The sequence below is a fragment of the Chenopodium album genome, chromosome 2 (genome assembly GCF_948465745.1).
Source record: "Chenopodium album chromosome 2, dcCheAlbu1.1, whole genome shotgun sequence".
NCBI classification, from domain to species: Eukaryota; Viridiplantae; Streptophyta; class Magnoliopsida; order Caryophyllales; family Amaranthaceae; genus Chenopodium; species Chenopodium album.
In genome coordinates, this window is record NC_137835.1 from 21,502,516 (window position 1) to 21,518,768 (window position 16,253).

The following is a 16,253-nucleotide window of genomic DNA, read 5'->3' on the forward strand; positions in this document are numbered from 1 at the left end:
GAGCATCCTCGCAGTTCTAAGTGGACAAACATTGATAGCTGATCCATTGTCTACAAGAGTCATGGAAACATTCATCCTTTTGCAGACTACTGTGAGGTTTAATGCCTTGTAATGTATGTCACCTTCTGGGGGTAAATCTTTGTCAGAGAAGGTGATTAGATTAATCGGACTAGGAAGGTCACTTGTAAGGAAGTTGGCCAGTCCCTCAAGAGTAGTGTCAGAATCTATCCCGATTTTATCCAAGGCATTCATTACAGCCAACCTATGCTCTTGAGATGTTGCCAAAAGTTTCCACACATTCATCTCAACTTTTGTCTTCTTAAACTGTTTAACAATATCATTGTCTTTGATGATAGGTATGGGATCTTGTTGTACGGTGGGCATAGGTTGTGATGAAATGGGAGGTTGCATTCTCCCAGATCTTTTGAGGACATATATTGATGAATCTTCTTCAGCCCAAATGTCATCTTTGGTGTATGATACAGAAGGTGAAGGTCCTACTATGTCCTTTAGATAGACATCTTCTTCATCACTGTCCCAAACTCCATTGATGGTTATATCCTCTTCTTGTTGAACTTGTACTAATTTCTTTTCATCAATCATTTTCTGTACCAAATCCTTGAACTTGAAACAGTTTTCTATGGCGTGCCCCCCTGATTGATGATATTGGCAGTAATATCTATCTGTCCTTTTTAATGACTCGAATGGTCTCGGTTCGAGAGGTTTGACCTCACCATTCTCGGAGAGCATTTCGAACATTTGCGCGTATGGGATCCCAATTGGAGTGTAGATTCTATTGCTCTTCTTGGGTTTTTCAGTGACTTGTAAGGGAAAATACTTTGCCTCATAAGTCGTTCTCACTGGTGTGAGTTCTCTTTTAGGTTCTTCCTTTGGACATGGAAGCTCATCATATTTCTTGTAGAGTTCGTTCATAACCTTAAGAGCTTCACGTAGTAGTTGCGATGCCTCCTTCATAGACAGTGTGAGCAATTGTATGTCTTCCTTATTTGTCGGCTCTGGAAGATTGTCTTTGACATCGAAAAAGGTCTCCTCTTCTTTTTCTATGACATTGATTTCTGTAACAGGTTTAATGAGAGAGGAGGGGTCAACCTCGTTTTCCTCGTCGGAGATAGCTAGAGTATGAGCTATAGGTGCATTGTCGATGCTTGGCTTTTTACTGGCAGGGGGCAACGGCAGTTTGTTATTATCGATTAGGTCTTGGATAGCTTCCTTAAGCTTCCAACAGCTTTTAGTAGAATGGCCCCTACCTTGGTGATACTTGCAGTGTGCGTTGGGGTTCCAGTTAACCGACCTCTTCTCGACCGGTGGGTCCCCAAATGGTCCAATGGGAGTTATAAGACCTTTTGCATTTAATCGATCAAATACGGTGTCATAACTCATGCCAATAGGAGTGAAATTCCTCCTAAATGGTTTTTTCTGTCCTTGGTTGTTCATGGCGAGAACTTCTCCTAAATTAAAGGTGCTAACGTTATTTGAGTGGGCGGTTTTGGAAGAAGAAGGATTGTCGTTCTTCTTTCCTTTCCAGCCACTGTTGGAGTTATTGTTGGCAGCTTTTGACTTAGCCAAGTCATCTTCAATATTGATCCCAATGTCATAAACAGCCTTAAAGGTAAGGAGATTATTTTGATATTTAAGATACTTGGAATATCTTTCTTGGAGATTTTTGATAAACAGTCTCACAGACTCTTTTTCACTTGGCACCTTAATCATTTTAGCTGAGGTTTCTCTCAACTTGTTAAAGAAAGAGGTGAAGCCTTCATTCTCTTTCTGTTTGAGAATTTCAAGTTCTCTATGGTCGGTCTCGACTTGGATGTTGCACTTGTACCTATCAACGAAAGCGTTTGCTATAGACTCCCCGGTAGAGGTCTTTTCCTTCTCGAGAGAAAAGAACCATAATTGGAAAACGGTCTCGAAAGATAGTGAGAACAGAGAAGGGAAGACCTTCTTATCAATACCCTTGATACTCATTATTGTTTCAAATGCTCTTAAATGGAAGTAAGGGTTGTCAATTGCTATGAAATTTGGGATGTCGTTGGCGTTGAACTTCTGCGGAAGAAGATCTTTGTCCACCGAGACCCCTTGTGATGTAAGCTCTTGAAACTTGTAGTCACTGGACAACTTGCTTAAACTCTCTTGCATGAGGTCCATTTGTTGTTGCTTTACGGGATCGTCGATCCTAAGTGCGAGAAGCTTCAGTGTCTCAGTCATAGTAGCCAGTTGGGTCTTAAGATCATTGACTTCTTCTTGAGTTGCCATTATAACTCTTGCTTTCCTCTTGCGAGCTATAGGTTTGTCGAAAAGTTGGACTTGTACGAAGAGGTGATCTTTGATTAATCGTCCTTCTTTTCTTGACCATGCACTGTAAATTAAACCATTTTGCGTTTTAATTACTTGACTCGAATCAACTTGACTTTATGGTTTATTTTAAGGGAAAAAGAGGAAAAAGAAAAAAGGGGGCATATTTTTGGCAAAAATAACGTACATATTTTTAGGGAACTAAGTAATATTATTTTTATGTTAGAGGATTAATATCCGACTTACCCGCCTAAAAAATGATGAAAAAACGAGTATACAAGACTCTATTAATCATGGTCAAAGTATGTGTATTGGTGTGTGCATTGAGTGTAAGTGACATGCTTGGACTCTTGTGTAAGACCATGGGACTTAGTGCCTAAACTCGATCATTGATTCAATTAAACATTATTGACCGCAAAATTAACCGAATTAAACAGAAAACTGATTAATTAGACCCTAGGTGATGACTCGACAAACAATCCGAACTGTCGGCCAAGCGACAGGACTGGCGTCACACTGTGGAGGTTGGCGCCAGACAATATAGCTGTCGTCAGGCGCTACACACCATAGTGTGGCGCTACAGCTCAGACCTTGGCGCCACTAGTGGAGCTTCGGTCTGGGATTGTTTTCGATATTATTAGTCAACTGGGGTATGCCTAAAGTCGTACTAGGTCAATTCCGATTGAAAAATTAGACCTTATTGACTCAAATTAAATAATTAACTAATCAATTAATTAGGCAAAGTTCTTTAAGTCATTAATTTATTTAATCTCAACACAAGTCAACAAATGGTTAAGAGAAACATAGAATATATATGCACAACAAATAATACACAATTAGTCAAGTAGGCACGATACGATGCAATGCGTTCGCAACCTAACCATGGCTCTAGTTCTCTAAGGTTCGGAATATGGTTTAGTCAAAGAGGGTCCATGGTTAATTATCCGGATGCACCGCGCGGAAGCCTAACCGTGAAGGATTGGCGCGAGTGGATGGGACACCGCGAGTTTTAGAAAAAACTCGCTTCCATGGTTTGGTGAATTTAACATCTCGGATGTACCCTTTGTTGAACGGAGCGTTCAATCGGGTAGATGGAGCATGAATCCCCAGAGGGTTATTTCCATATGTAGAACACATATGGGTTTTAGAAAAGTGAGAAAAAAATCAATCAGGAAGTAGGATCGAGCAAACAATACGAAAAACCGGTCGAAATTAGAACGCATATTTCTGGCTCGGTATTAGGGGAAATTGGCGCCAGCAATCAGAGATTGGCGCCAAATTTTAACTGTAGCGCCTGGCGCCAATACTGGCGTCTGGCGCTACGACTAAAAGTGTGGCGCCAAGCTCTGGCCCCTGACGCTACTTCCCACATGCCTCAGCAGCTTTCTGTGCTCGATAAAATCCTCCAGTTTCGCGCGGTGTTATTTCAGTCCTAGTTGTGAAAGACATTCCTCAAATTTCCTACGTGTAAAATCCTATGTTTTTTACTCATTACGAATGGTCTTTCCAATGAGATCATTTTTTTGCATATGACAATAATGTTAATCAAAATTACGCACATGAAATACTTAGAACTATTTAAGTCTCATCCACTCATTCTAAATCATTGCCAAAACAAATTCAGGAATTAAAATAGAAATCCTCCCCAGTGGAGTCGCCAAAAACTGTAGGGAATAATTTCAAGCCTTCAAAATCCCACTAGCTTGAACCCCACTGTGATCATACACTAAAGTACGGTGGCGTCAAAAAGGGAAGAAGATAGAGCAAAAGAGTCGCCAACAAGTGTTTAAGGAACTTGTAAACCGTTCACGAGGTGAAGGTTACACCCCTTAACGATCCAAGAGATCGTCAACTCCATAAGGTCTAGAACCAAATAAGGGTTCGGGGATGAAGGTACAAATCCAACCTAAAAGAGATTGAACCTGCCCTAATAATAGGCCTCTACTTTATTCAGATCGTATTCATGTGCGCTTTCTGATTAACATGCAATCAATAGGATTAACCCTAAACCTGTTTAATCTATGTTGGTTGAATTTAATGCACAAATAAACTATTATTGGCGATCACTTGAATTATAATCACAATTAACCCTAACAAGATTTTTAATTATCTTATTAAGCGTGATTGCAAGTACCAATTCCCTTTAAACATGCAATAAAAGGTGATCAAGCAATAAAGAATAAATAATGTATCAAGCAACATAATTAATAATAATAATAATTATTATTATAATAATCATAATAATAATCATAAATAAAATAATCATCATCAAAATAATAATAATAATATTCATAATCATCATAAATTATAACAATTATAATCATAATCATGTTCATGTTAATATTAAAGCATAATAAACATAGCAACATCCTAGGCATGATACTAACAAGATTAATAACAAACCCTAGCATGTCACTAAGCAATAAAAATCAAATCTTTAACCCTAACATGATACTAACAATCATAAATATTAGGAAGAACATAGGAAGCATCATAGGAATCATATTTAATATTAAAATTACCCTAGACATGATACTAGGAATATCATAATAACAATATAAACATGATATCTACATCATAATATCAATTAATCAATTAAAGTACTTACTTTGATGCCTCGTACCTTTTTCTAATAACAAAATACACACGTTAGTAACTTCAAGGAAAATAATAATCAAAATAATTAAACTAAATAATTGAAATAGAGATTTGGGACCAAACCCTCAGAAATTAAACCTTTCACGTCTAGGGCGAAGGCAACTTCGAATATGGCTAGGTGTTTTTAGATCTTGTGAATGTGGAATTTTGTATGTGAAAACAAAGTTTAGGGAAGAAAGATGAATGAGAGAGATGAATGATTAAGAGAAAATTAAAAGAATTGGTGTAAATCGGTGAATGATAGATGTAGATGATGAATGAAAACGAGTTTTAAATACGGTATTTATAGAGAAAATCAGCCAAAAAAGATAAATTAACAAAACAGAGTCTGACGCTCAGGAAACAGAGCTGGTGCCAACCCTGGGGTTAGACGCCAAGCTTGATTTTAACGCGTTTTCGAAAATCCGATAAGTTTACCGTATTGGAGGATAAAATAATGTAATTTCTTCGAAAATGCTATTTGATTTTGATTAAAACTCTGAAAAGTCAACAAAGTCAACTTATCAATGCTAATTGAATTAGGAATGAAAAGAACCTTCTAGAAGAATCTAGAAGACTAAAATCATTCCTAATTGCATTAGGAATGATAAATCATATTAGGCCCTCCCCTAGATAATTGGGCCGCATATAAAGCTCAAACAAGGCCCAGTTTAGTAAATTGGCCATAACTTCCTCAATATTCATCGGAATTGGGCTTATAATATATCGTTGGAAAGGTCTTTGCGAGTCCCATCCAACTACACTACTATTGGACCCATTTCATGGACCAACCAAACTGGACTGGCTGTTTTCTTAAAATAAAGTTTTCAAAAACAGAGAGAAGAGAAAAGAAATAAAACTTTCCGCAACACTAGACTTTCCACACTTTCGTTTCATTCGACTATGATTCGACGTGAAAGGTACTCATCACTGGGCTTGGTTTTGAGGAGACACAAATGGGTGTCTACAGATTCTAATCTACCTAAACGACGTAAATCGTTGGTAGAATCGTTATGTTGTAGAATCGGTCAGAGAATCGGTAAAATCGGTGGAATCGGTACCGATTCTACGATTCTATACCAATTCTACCGATTCCACTCGTGCAAAAAACCTGTATTTTTGAAACCCATAACTTTTGATTCCGAAGTCGGAATTAGGCTTATAATATATCATTGGAAAGCTCTTAAAGTCTCATTTCTAATATAATTGGTTTTGTACCCATATCATTTACATATTTTATGTTATAGACTAAAGAGTGTAAGGGTATCATAGTCAAACCTAACTTTAGTCAATGACTTATATATTATTCAATCCAAATCATAATAAAGCTTATAAAACATCAATTTAAATAACTTTTAAGATTTTATCTAACCATTTAAATTTTGTGGGCATAAAAATATATTCATGATTCTTATGCACTCAAGTAGCGACAGGGATGGAGAATGATTCAGAACGTTCTGCGATCCTAAATCACTCTTTTAACGCCGATACTTGCAAAAATAGCATTAGTTAAACAAATAAAAGAGTTAAGAAACGCGTATCTTGCACCGTCGAGCACACGTCTCTGAAAGTAACCGATTGTTTTGATGACCTCCTGCAAGCTAGAGAATGTCATCCTGCTTGAAAACCGCTACGCCTGTAACTGCTTCCAAATTAGAAGATTGCTTCGCCTGAAACTATCCTCTCCGCAATGATAATATTCCACATCCTAGGGAACATTATTGAAGATTATTTCTCTTGACACAATCCTCATCCGCATTGACAATATTCTACATCCTAGGGAATACTATCGAAGATTATTTCGCTTGAAATATTCCTCAGTTGCTTGTGACAACTCTCCGCAAGCTAGGGAACGTTGTCGAAGATATCTTCTCTTGAAGTCATCCTCATTTGATGCGATAATTTTCCAAAGGAAATTACCGAAGATCCACGCCTGTCGATCTTTAAAAGTTCGCCTGAACTTTGCTTCCGCTATGCCTGTACGTCGGCGCTCTTGTTGCTTTGAACCTTATGTCGGTGCTCTTTGCTTTTGAACCTATATGTCGGTGCCTTTTGCTCTTGAACCTATATGTCGGTGCCTTTTGCTAATGAGCCAATGCTTAGGCGCTTTAAGCTAAGTAAGACGATCTCTTATCAGGTCGATCACTTTACGTAATCAAGCCGATTACTAAATCATGTCAAATTTCTTAGAAGACTAACTGGCGTACCAAGGAACCCGAAATATGTTGCAGAAGGCTAGCACAACCTCATCAGGTGGCTGTATGCTTTGGCGTCGCTGAAAAACCATCAGCGCCAGCTATTTGGTGTTAGCGCAAGGCGCTGATGTTGCGGCCAGGCGCCAAGCCCAACTTGTGACGCCAATGCATAGGGACTGGCGCCAGCACGGGAATCTCTTTAAATTCCCATTTTCTCTTCATTTCGCTGCTCTGTTCGTCGCGAAACTGCTCGAGGAAACCGAAAGCTTCAATTGCTCGTTGCTTGCTCGTTTTTTAACCGAATTCGCTCAAATTTGTTGCAAATCAAAGCTCTTCTTATCTATTTTCCCGATCTATGTAAGTTTTCCTCAAACTCACATCAGTTTTTATGAATTCTTGGCATGAATATTCACGAATTTCATGAAAATTCGAATTTTATGATGCTCAATTTGCTTTGTTTGTCAAGTTTTATGCCATGAAATTGCTTGATTATGTTTATATATTGCCTTGGGAGTAATTTGAGACTTGTTTGACTCAATTTGGTGAAGAAATGAGCAATTTGCCATTGTTGGACCTCTTAAGGTCGTGAAGAACAATGTGACTCGTTCTTGACATTTTTGCTAGCAATTCTTGTTCAATTTGTCACAATAATCACAATAGTGTTGCAAGAAATTGTTTGATTGCTTGAAAAATGCTATCATGCTCAATTTGAGTTTGTGCTCTGTTTTAGTACTACGTACTCTGTTTTTGTGAACATAGTATCATGCGGCTAGGCGAACCTTAGATACTATAGAACCTTAATTTATGATGATTCTGCACAATGTAGCATGGCTAGACAACGAGGCTCGGGTTCACGGTCCTGAAACACTAGACGGGAGCATGAGCCCGTAGAGGACGACGCCACGCCGTCCACTTCGCTTGGTCGACTTCCAGAGTGGGACGAGCGGACCCTGTTCTTTGCCCCTGTCCACCACATTTCCGAGAGGGTCAGACCGGGTACCGAGCCCGGGAGGACACGACATCACGGCTCTGGCTGTGACAGTTTAGGCGATTTGTACAGGATGCACATCGCCAGGGATCTTGAGACGAGGCTCCTATGGGAGTCTTGCGGGCTAGCTACTCTGTTTGAGACCTCCGAGGCTATGGTCGCCTCCAGCGGGGGTCATCACGTAGTACGCGCTTTGGTGGAGTTCTTCTGGGACACCACCAACACCTTTCATTTCCCCTGGGGCGAGATGATGGTCACCCCTACGAACTTCAGTCTCATCACAGGACTGGAGTTCACTTCTGTGCCACTGCCGTTTGATGGTGGGAATGACGTCTTCTCTTCAGAGGACGAGGAGTTGTTGGGGCCGATCGCTATTCGGGCCCGAGCTGAGGTCGAGAAGACTCAGTTCAGTGCTAGAGGGATTCGCCGCTCGACACTGGCAGCGACTCTTCATGACGATACGACCACCCGAGAGCAGCGGGTGCGCATCTTTGTGCTGATGTTGTTGTCAGGGACATTCTCCCCTGACAAGGGTAGTAGGGCATTGCTTTACTACCTCCCTGCTGTCTGTGATCTCCAGCGGATCGGGACTTATGACTGGGCCAGCTTGGCCTATGCTGACTTCGTTCGTGCGCTGAGGGACTCGTGTCGTCACCGGTCCTTTAGGACGAACGTCGCTTTGTCTGCTTTTTGGAAGGTCGTAGAGGTAAACATCATTCCCTATAACGTTTAGCCCTACACATTAGTTAGCATTTATTCACACTTTTAACTCCTTGTAGATCTGGTTCTATGAGCATTTTCCTTCCGTTGCGCCGGCGAGACCATCGTCGAGGGGATTTCCGGTGAGCGCCTCTTGGGGCGGCCACCATGTGGACATGTCTACTGCACGAGTTCGGAGCTGGAACATCTCGGTACGACTTTTATCGTTTATCTTGCTTTTCCGCGGTGCTTTAGTTATATTCTTGCCTAATTGATGCTTTTTATAGGGACCTGAGGTGGTATACCGACCGTGGGGCGGTTGGACAGTCCCTGGATTAGCCGCACAGTATTCTGCTGAGCGTCGCTATTTTCTGGGGACCTATGGAGCGGTCGCGTACTTAGCAGAGAGGGTAGCTAGACAGCACTCTTCTGATGTCTTCGTCGTTCCTGCCGCTCCACCACGTCATATGTTCGACGAGGCGCGATTGTCGAGCATGTCTGAGGGAGCTGGTACCCCTTGGCGGTCCCATGTGATCCTCGGGCAGTGTTATGCTGAGGAGCTACTGCCTTTGTTAGCTCCAGCGCCCGTACCGGCTGAGGATGTGAGGGTAAGATTCTCAGTTCTTTACTTTTCGCTAAGTAGCCCCCAAGTAATACTTTACTGATTTTTCTGTTTTTATCAGGACGGTGCTGCTGAGTTTGTGCCACCCCGTATGTCCATCCACTACCAAGGGATGTACAGGCCGATCGAGGATATGATTTCTCCGGCTCCCGAGGGCGAGCGCTTCACAGAGCGGTCGATTCCTCGCCACCAGACTCGAGTAAGCCTACTTTTTTTTTCAGAATTTTGTGTTCATATATCATGCATTTTTACTGACTTATTCTTCTGACATTTTTCACGCGAGGTGGTTTCGGCTATGGCACGATGCATAGATGCCTTTCGGAGCCAACTCGTCCGGATGAGGAACGCGGCCACCTGTCGTCGGGATGATGTCGTCCGAGAGGTAGTCTTTCTTTACTCATTATTTTTGCATTACTACTTCAGTTTTACCTTGTTTCTGATTTAATTCTTTTTACAGGGCCAGCCTATCGCTTCTCACACCCGCACGAGGCCTGACGGGCGGAGAGATCCGGCGAGGTCTAGCTCGAGACGTCGTCGCACTTCTTCAGGGGGTAGAGGCGGTCGCTCTAAGGCTGCTCGAGCCGACGTTGCTGAGGGCTCGGGATCTTCTTCTGAGGGTGCTCGTGCTGCACCGGTAGGAGAGGTTACCTCGGCTTTCAGAGGTGGTGGGATGTACGAGGTCGGCTCGTCATCGCAACAGCCTCTGCGGCCTCAGCCTCAGGTTGATCCTGGCTGGAGTGGTCCTATCTTAAGTCTTCCTCCTCCCACGGAGACCGGAGCTGGTGCTGAAGCTGGAGCTGGTGGTGAGGTGACTCCTCGTACGGCGCAATTTTATGGTATGATGGGCCTACGTCCTCCGGCGCCGTAGTTTGTTCCTGTATATATTTTATTTTGACTTTTGTATAGAACTTTGCCTTTGACTCATCATTTAGAGACACATTTTGTATTTTTATGTTATCATAAATTAATTTGATTGTTTATTATTATGTGTATGTTAGTGTGTGCAAAAGAAGTGTGACAACAATTTTACGCAAAAACTCCGTCATTTTTATTATTGATGGAGGATATTATCCGACTCTCTCCCCCAAAAAGAAAAAATAAAAAGGAAAAAATCAAAAAAATGTCGGGTTTTGGAATTTAAAATAAAGTCCAAAAAAAGAATAATAAAAATTAAAAAAATAATAGCTATATTTATTTCATTAAGAAAAAAGAGATAGAAAAGATGCTTAGGAATATTAAACGGAGTCATAAAGTCATTAACCGACTCGAGTTTAATATTAAAAACGCAAGCTAAGCACGCGCGACTGTCTTGGTGACTTGGCGCCAGCTAGCGCCACACTATGGCGCGTGGCGCCGAGCTCTGGCGGTTGGCGCCAATATCGGGGGTTTGACGCCAATTGACGCTGACTCCGTGTTTCATTCTGATTAAAATTCCTCGCAATTTCTGCATAAATAGCCCCCTGCCCAGCCGATTCTTCTCATAATTCCAGCGAATAAAATTATTCTCTTCCTTAGAAAAAATAATAATCATGTCTTTAGCCACTAAAACCTTCACCCAATACACTCATGAATGGTGTCGGTCTCTTAATGCTAGAGACAGAAAAGAATTAGATTTATTTCACTTGGGGGGAATTTATGGCATCAAAGGGGTAGATCTAGACCTAGACTTCATACATACCGCTTTAGAATTTTGGAATGTTGATACGCATTGTTTCAGAATAGGGTATGATGAGATTAGCCATTTGCCAGAGGAATTTGGTGCTATCTTAGGCTTCCCTGCAATAGACCTCGTAGTAATCCCTAGAGTAGATGCATACTATTATAAGGATTTAGAGAGCTTCTTTAATTTAAAGGAAAGTGATTTATCAAAAATAGTAGATGGCAATATGGTTAATTTGAAAGAATTTGCACGCTATTATTTTGATAAACCTCTTTCTGAATCTTTTCACATATATAGAAGAAGGGCGTTTTTATTTTGCATGCTCAATCAATTTTTTCTTAGTAGTGGTAAAAATAATGAGGGTCAATCAATTATCACCACTGTACTAGAACAAATTGAATCAGGGAGGAATTTAATGCCATTAATAGTTGGAGAGACCATGATTAGTCTCGATGAATTGAAAAGGGACCCAAAAGCGCCTCTTCGCGGTTCTCCAATTTTATTACAGGTAGAAAAATAATATTTTTAATTACAGAAATCAAAAAATATATTTTTGTATTGTAATAATAATTTATTTGCATTGCAATTTTATTTTATTTTTTTTTTACAGATGTGGCTAATGGAGAGGCTAGGATTAATTAGCCCTCCGGATGACATTGAAAAATATACTCCCAATTGCTTCGTGAGAAGGAAGAAGCACATCCCTAAAATTGGGCGTCATGGGTGGAGAAAAATATTTGAATCACGTGATTTTGCTATCAAGTGGGTCATCCCATGGTGGAAAATAGAAAGGATGGTTGGTGTTAACAAGCAACCTTTCTGTCGTCTTCCAAGCTTGTCTCGTGTAACCTATTATTATCCCGGCAGGGTAAAAAGACAATACGACTTGCTTCAGAATATTCCTTCCGGGGATCTTCGTCCTCCCTATGAGTACCCTGTATCTCAAGAAGTAGATAGATTCGATGCTTACTGGAGCGCTAGACCTTTATGGGAAGTAATTACCCAAAAGGTTCCTCCTTCTTTGCCTAATGATGTAAAGAAGTGGTTGCTGAAGAAATCTTCCATTAATCAGGGTAGAACCGATGTGAAGAATCGTCTAGGTGACAGGGTGACTTTTGCCAAAGAACACTTAGGTGCAAGAATTGAATTCAAAACACCTACAATGCCTAGGAAGAAAAATACTACCAAAGACAAAGGAAAAAGGAAAGCTAACACCACAGACAAAAAAGCATGGGTGGAAAAGAAGCATGGAGTGCTAGCTGAAGGGGAGACTATCTACTCCAAAATTTAATGTAGGTCCTCTAAAGGATGCCTACTAGCTAAAGTAATGGATGAATAGGAGGAAGTAGAAAACAATTGGAAAGGAGCTAAAAAGGAAAAGAAGGATTAAGAGCATTGCTTAGCTTTAGATTTATTAGACTTAGATTGTTATTTTTATTTAAAGTTAATTTATTTCAGCCTTATTTAAATTCCATCAATAATGTAATTTTATTTTATTAATGAAAATTTAGCTTTCAATTAAATTGTTTACTTTAAATTCATTGTATTAAAGCAATGAAAATCGAAAAAATTAATTTTCCAGAAATTTTTCGAGTACGGAAGTCGAAAATTTTTCGAAAAAACACCGAAATTTTCCCTGATTTTATTCCCAAATTGGCGCCAGCAATTGGCGTTTGGCGCGAGCTACTGAGGTCTGGCGCCAGGCGCCAATTCCATCGGCTGGCGCTGATGACTTCTGTCTGGCGTCAGGCTCTGTTCTGCGACGCTAATAATTTACCGATTTTCTGCTGACTTTTTAATTGATTCTGGAATGCGGAGATGTCGAAAAATAAAGTGGTCGCACCCGTAAAGGGTTGCCTATGTATCCTTTCTTAAGGAATCAGGCCGAACGTAGCTCTCTTCAGTATCCTACTCAAGTAATTATGGGTAGTATTTCTTAAGTTGGTCAAGATTGGTCATGTTTGAGAATTCATTGCCATCCATGTCAGTTAGTTTTGCTGCACCTCCTGACAGGATTGTTTTGACAATGTAGGGGCCAGACCAGTTAGGTCTAAATTTTCCCCTTGGGTCTAAAACATTTTTCCTTAGTGCTTTTAATACCAAATCCCCTACTTTGATATTTCTTTTCTTGACCTTCTTGTTAAAATGCCTAGCCATACAAGTTTGATAACACTGAGTGTGATGTAGAGCCTCTAGTCGTTTTTCGTCGAGTAGAATCAATTCTTCATATCTTGCCCTAGTCCATTCAACTTCATCGAGTTTACTCTCTAGCGCAATGCGTAGAGATGGTATTTCTAGTTCGACAGGTTGTACGGCATCCATTCCATATACTAAGGAAAATGGCGTGTATCCCGTTGATGTACGGATTGACGTGCGATATCCCCACAACGCGAAGTGAAGCTTGTCAGGCCAATCCTTATAATTTTCTGTCATTTTCTCGATGATAGTCTTTAGATTTTTATTAGTTGCCTCGACTGCTCCGTTTGCTTGAGGTCTATAAGGGGACGAATGATGATGTTGGATGCCATATTTTTGTAGCAATTCTTCACATTCGGCTTGAAAGTGACTTCCATTGTCACTTATCATTTCATGTGGGACTCCATATCGACAAATAATATATCTTTCGATAAAGAACGCTACATGTTTTGCAGTGAGTTTAGCGTATGATTGCGCTTCGACCCACTTTGTAAAGTAATCAATTGCTACTAGAATAAATTTGTGGCCTCCTGTTCCTGGGGGAGTGATTTTGCCAATTATGTCAATTCCCCATGTAGAGAATGGCCATGGCGATGTGTAGGTGTAGAGCAAAGATGGAGGGACATGTTGTAAATTGGCATGAATTTGGCACTTAGGGCATCTTTTTACATATTAATAGCAATCCCTATTCATTGTAGTCCAATAATAGCCTTCTCGCATTATTTTCTGGACTAACATTTTGCCATTTACATGAGTGCCACAGATTCCTTCGTGAACTATTCTCATTACTCTTTGTGCATCCACTTTTCCTACACATAGGAGGGCTCGACCTTTAGGTACCCTTTTATGTAGCTCGTTGTCTATGAGTACATATTGAGAAGCCAAAAGTCTCAATGCTCGCTTTGCTCTTTTGTCAGCATGAGGAGGGTATTCTCCATTGGTGACATAGTTGAGTATGTCTGTGTACCATGGTTCTTCTTCTTGTTCTTCTTCTTCGCCTTAGACTAAGTCGGCGTCTTCTATAGCCTTGATATATGCTGGTTTGTGCCTTTTTTCGATAGTTAGAGGCATTTGCTCGATTTCCGTGGGAATCCTAACCATTGAGGCTAATCTTGCCAAGGCATCAGCAAATTGGTTTTCTTCTCTAGGTAGATATGTGTATTCTACCTTCTCTAACTGATCGATAAGAGTTTCCAGATAGGTTTGGTAAGGGGCTAGGCTTTCGCTCCTTACTTTTCACCTTTTAGATATCTCATTGATGATCAAAGAAGAGTCTCCGAATATCCTTAACTTCTTTACTCCCAATGCCAAGGCTGTTTCAAGGCCTACCACGCATGCTTCATATTCAGCAGCGTTGTTGGTAACGTCGAAATCAAGCTTTATTGAGATTGGAACGTGCTCTTCTTTAGGTGATACTAGTAGCACTCCGACGCCACATCCCTTTTGGTTTGAAGCTCCGTCGAAATACAAGGTCCAAGTATCATCTTCAGTGACCATTAAGTCTTCATCTGGAAATTCATTGTCTTGTATTGGCGTCGAGTCTTCTATTGGAAAGTCTGCTAGAAAGTCTGACACCACAGATCCTTTAATAGCTTTTTGAGGCATAAACCGTACATCAAACTGGGCTAGATTGACTATCCATCTTGAAATACGTCCATTGAGTGTAGATTTCTCGAACAGATACTTGAGTGGATCTAATCGGGAGACTACGAAAACGGTTTGCACCAACATGTAATGTCTTAACTTAGTTGTGGCCCACACCAAGGTGAGGCATAATTTCTCGAGCGGTGTATAGCGTGTTTCGTATTCGAGCATCTTTTTACTTAGGTAATAGATTGCGTTCTCTTTGCCTTCTGTCTCTTGTGCTAGCATGGCTCTCATTGTCTCTTTGGTAACCGTCAAATATAACCTAAGAGGTATTCCGGGAAGTGCTGGCCCTAATACGGGAGGATTCGCGAGATAGGCTTTGATCTTTTCAAAGGCTTTTTGACACTCATCATCCCATATTACTGGTACAGTCTTCTTGAGCTTCTTGAAGATTGGTTCACATATCATTGTCAGTTTTGATATGAACCTACTTATGTATTGCAACCGGCCAATAAATACTCGAATTTGTTTCTCAGTCTTGGGCGGTGGCATTGACATGATTGCTTTAATCTTGGTTGGATCTACTTCTATTCCTCTAGAGCTTATGACGTATCCCAAGAGCTTGCCTGAGGTGACTCCAAAAGCACATTTTGATGGATTCAACCTCATGTTATATTTTCTTAGCCTTTCGAAAAATTTCCTTAAGGCTACTTGATGGCCTGGACGGTCCTTTGATTTCACAATCATGTCATCGACATATACCTCAACTTCTTTGTGCATCATGTCATGAAGTAAGGCAGTAGCTGCACGTTGGTAAGTAGCACCCGCGTTTTTCAACCCGAATGACATTACCGTGTAGCAGTAAGTGCCCCATGGTGTTATAAAGGTTGTTTTCTCCATGTCTTCTTCTGCCATGAGAATCTGATTGTACCCTGCGTATCCATCCATGAATGAGAGAAGCGCGTGATTTGCCGTGTTGTCTACCAGAATATCGATGTGTGGCAAAGGGAAGTCGTCCTTTGGACTTGCCTTATTTAGATCTCGATAGTCGACACACATCCTTACCCTTCCGTCTTTCTTTAGAACTAGGACGATGTTGGCGAACCATACGGGGTATTTGGATACCTTGATGAAACCTGCAGTTATTTGTTTTTGAACTTCTTCTTTTATTTTAAGTGCTACGTCGGGTTTCATTCGACGCAACTTTTGTTTTACAGGTTTCATTCCTGGAATTAGTGGTATAGTGTGTTGAGCTATTTCTTTATTAATGCCTGGCATATCTTCATATGACCAAGCAAATACATCGATAAATTCTTTTAGTAAGTTAATTAAATCGGTTCTTTCTTGTTTATT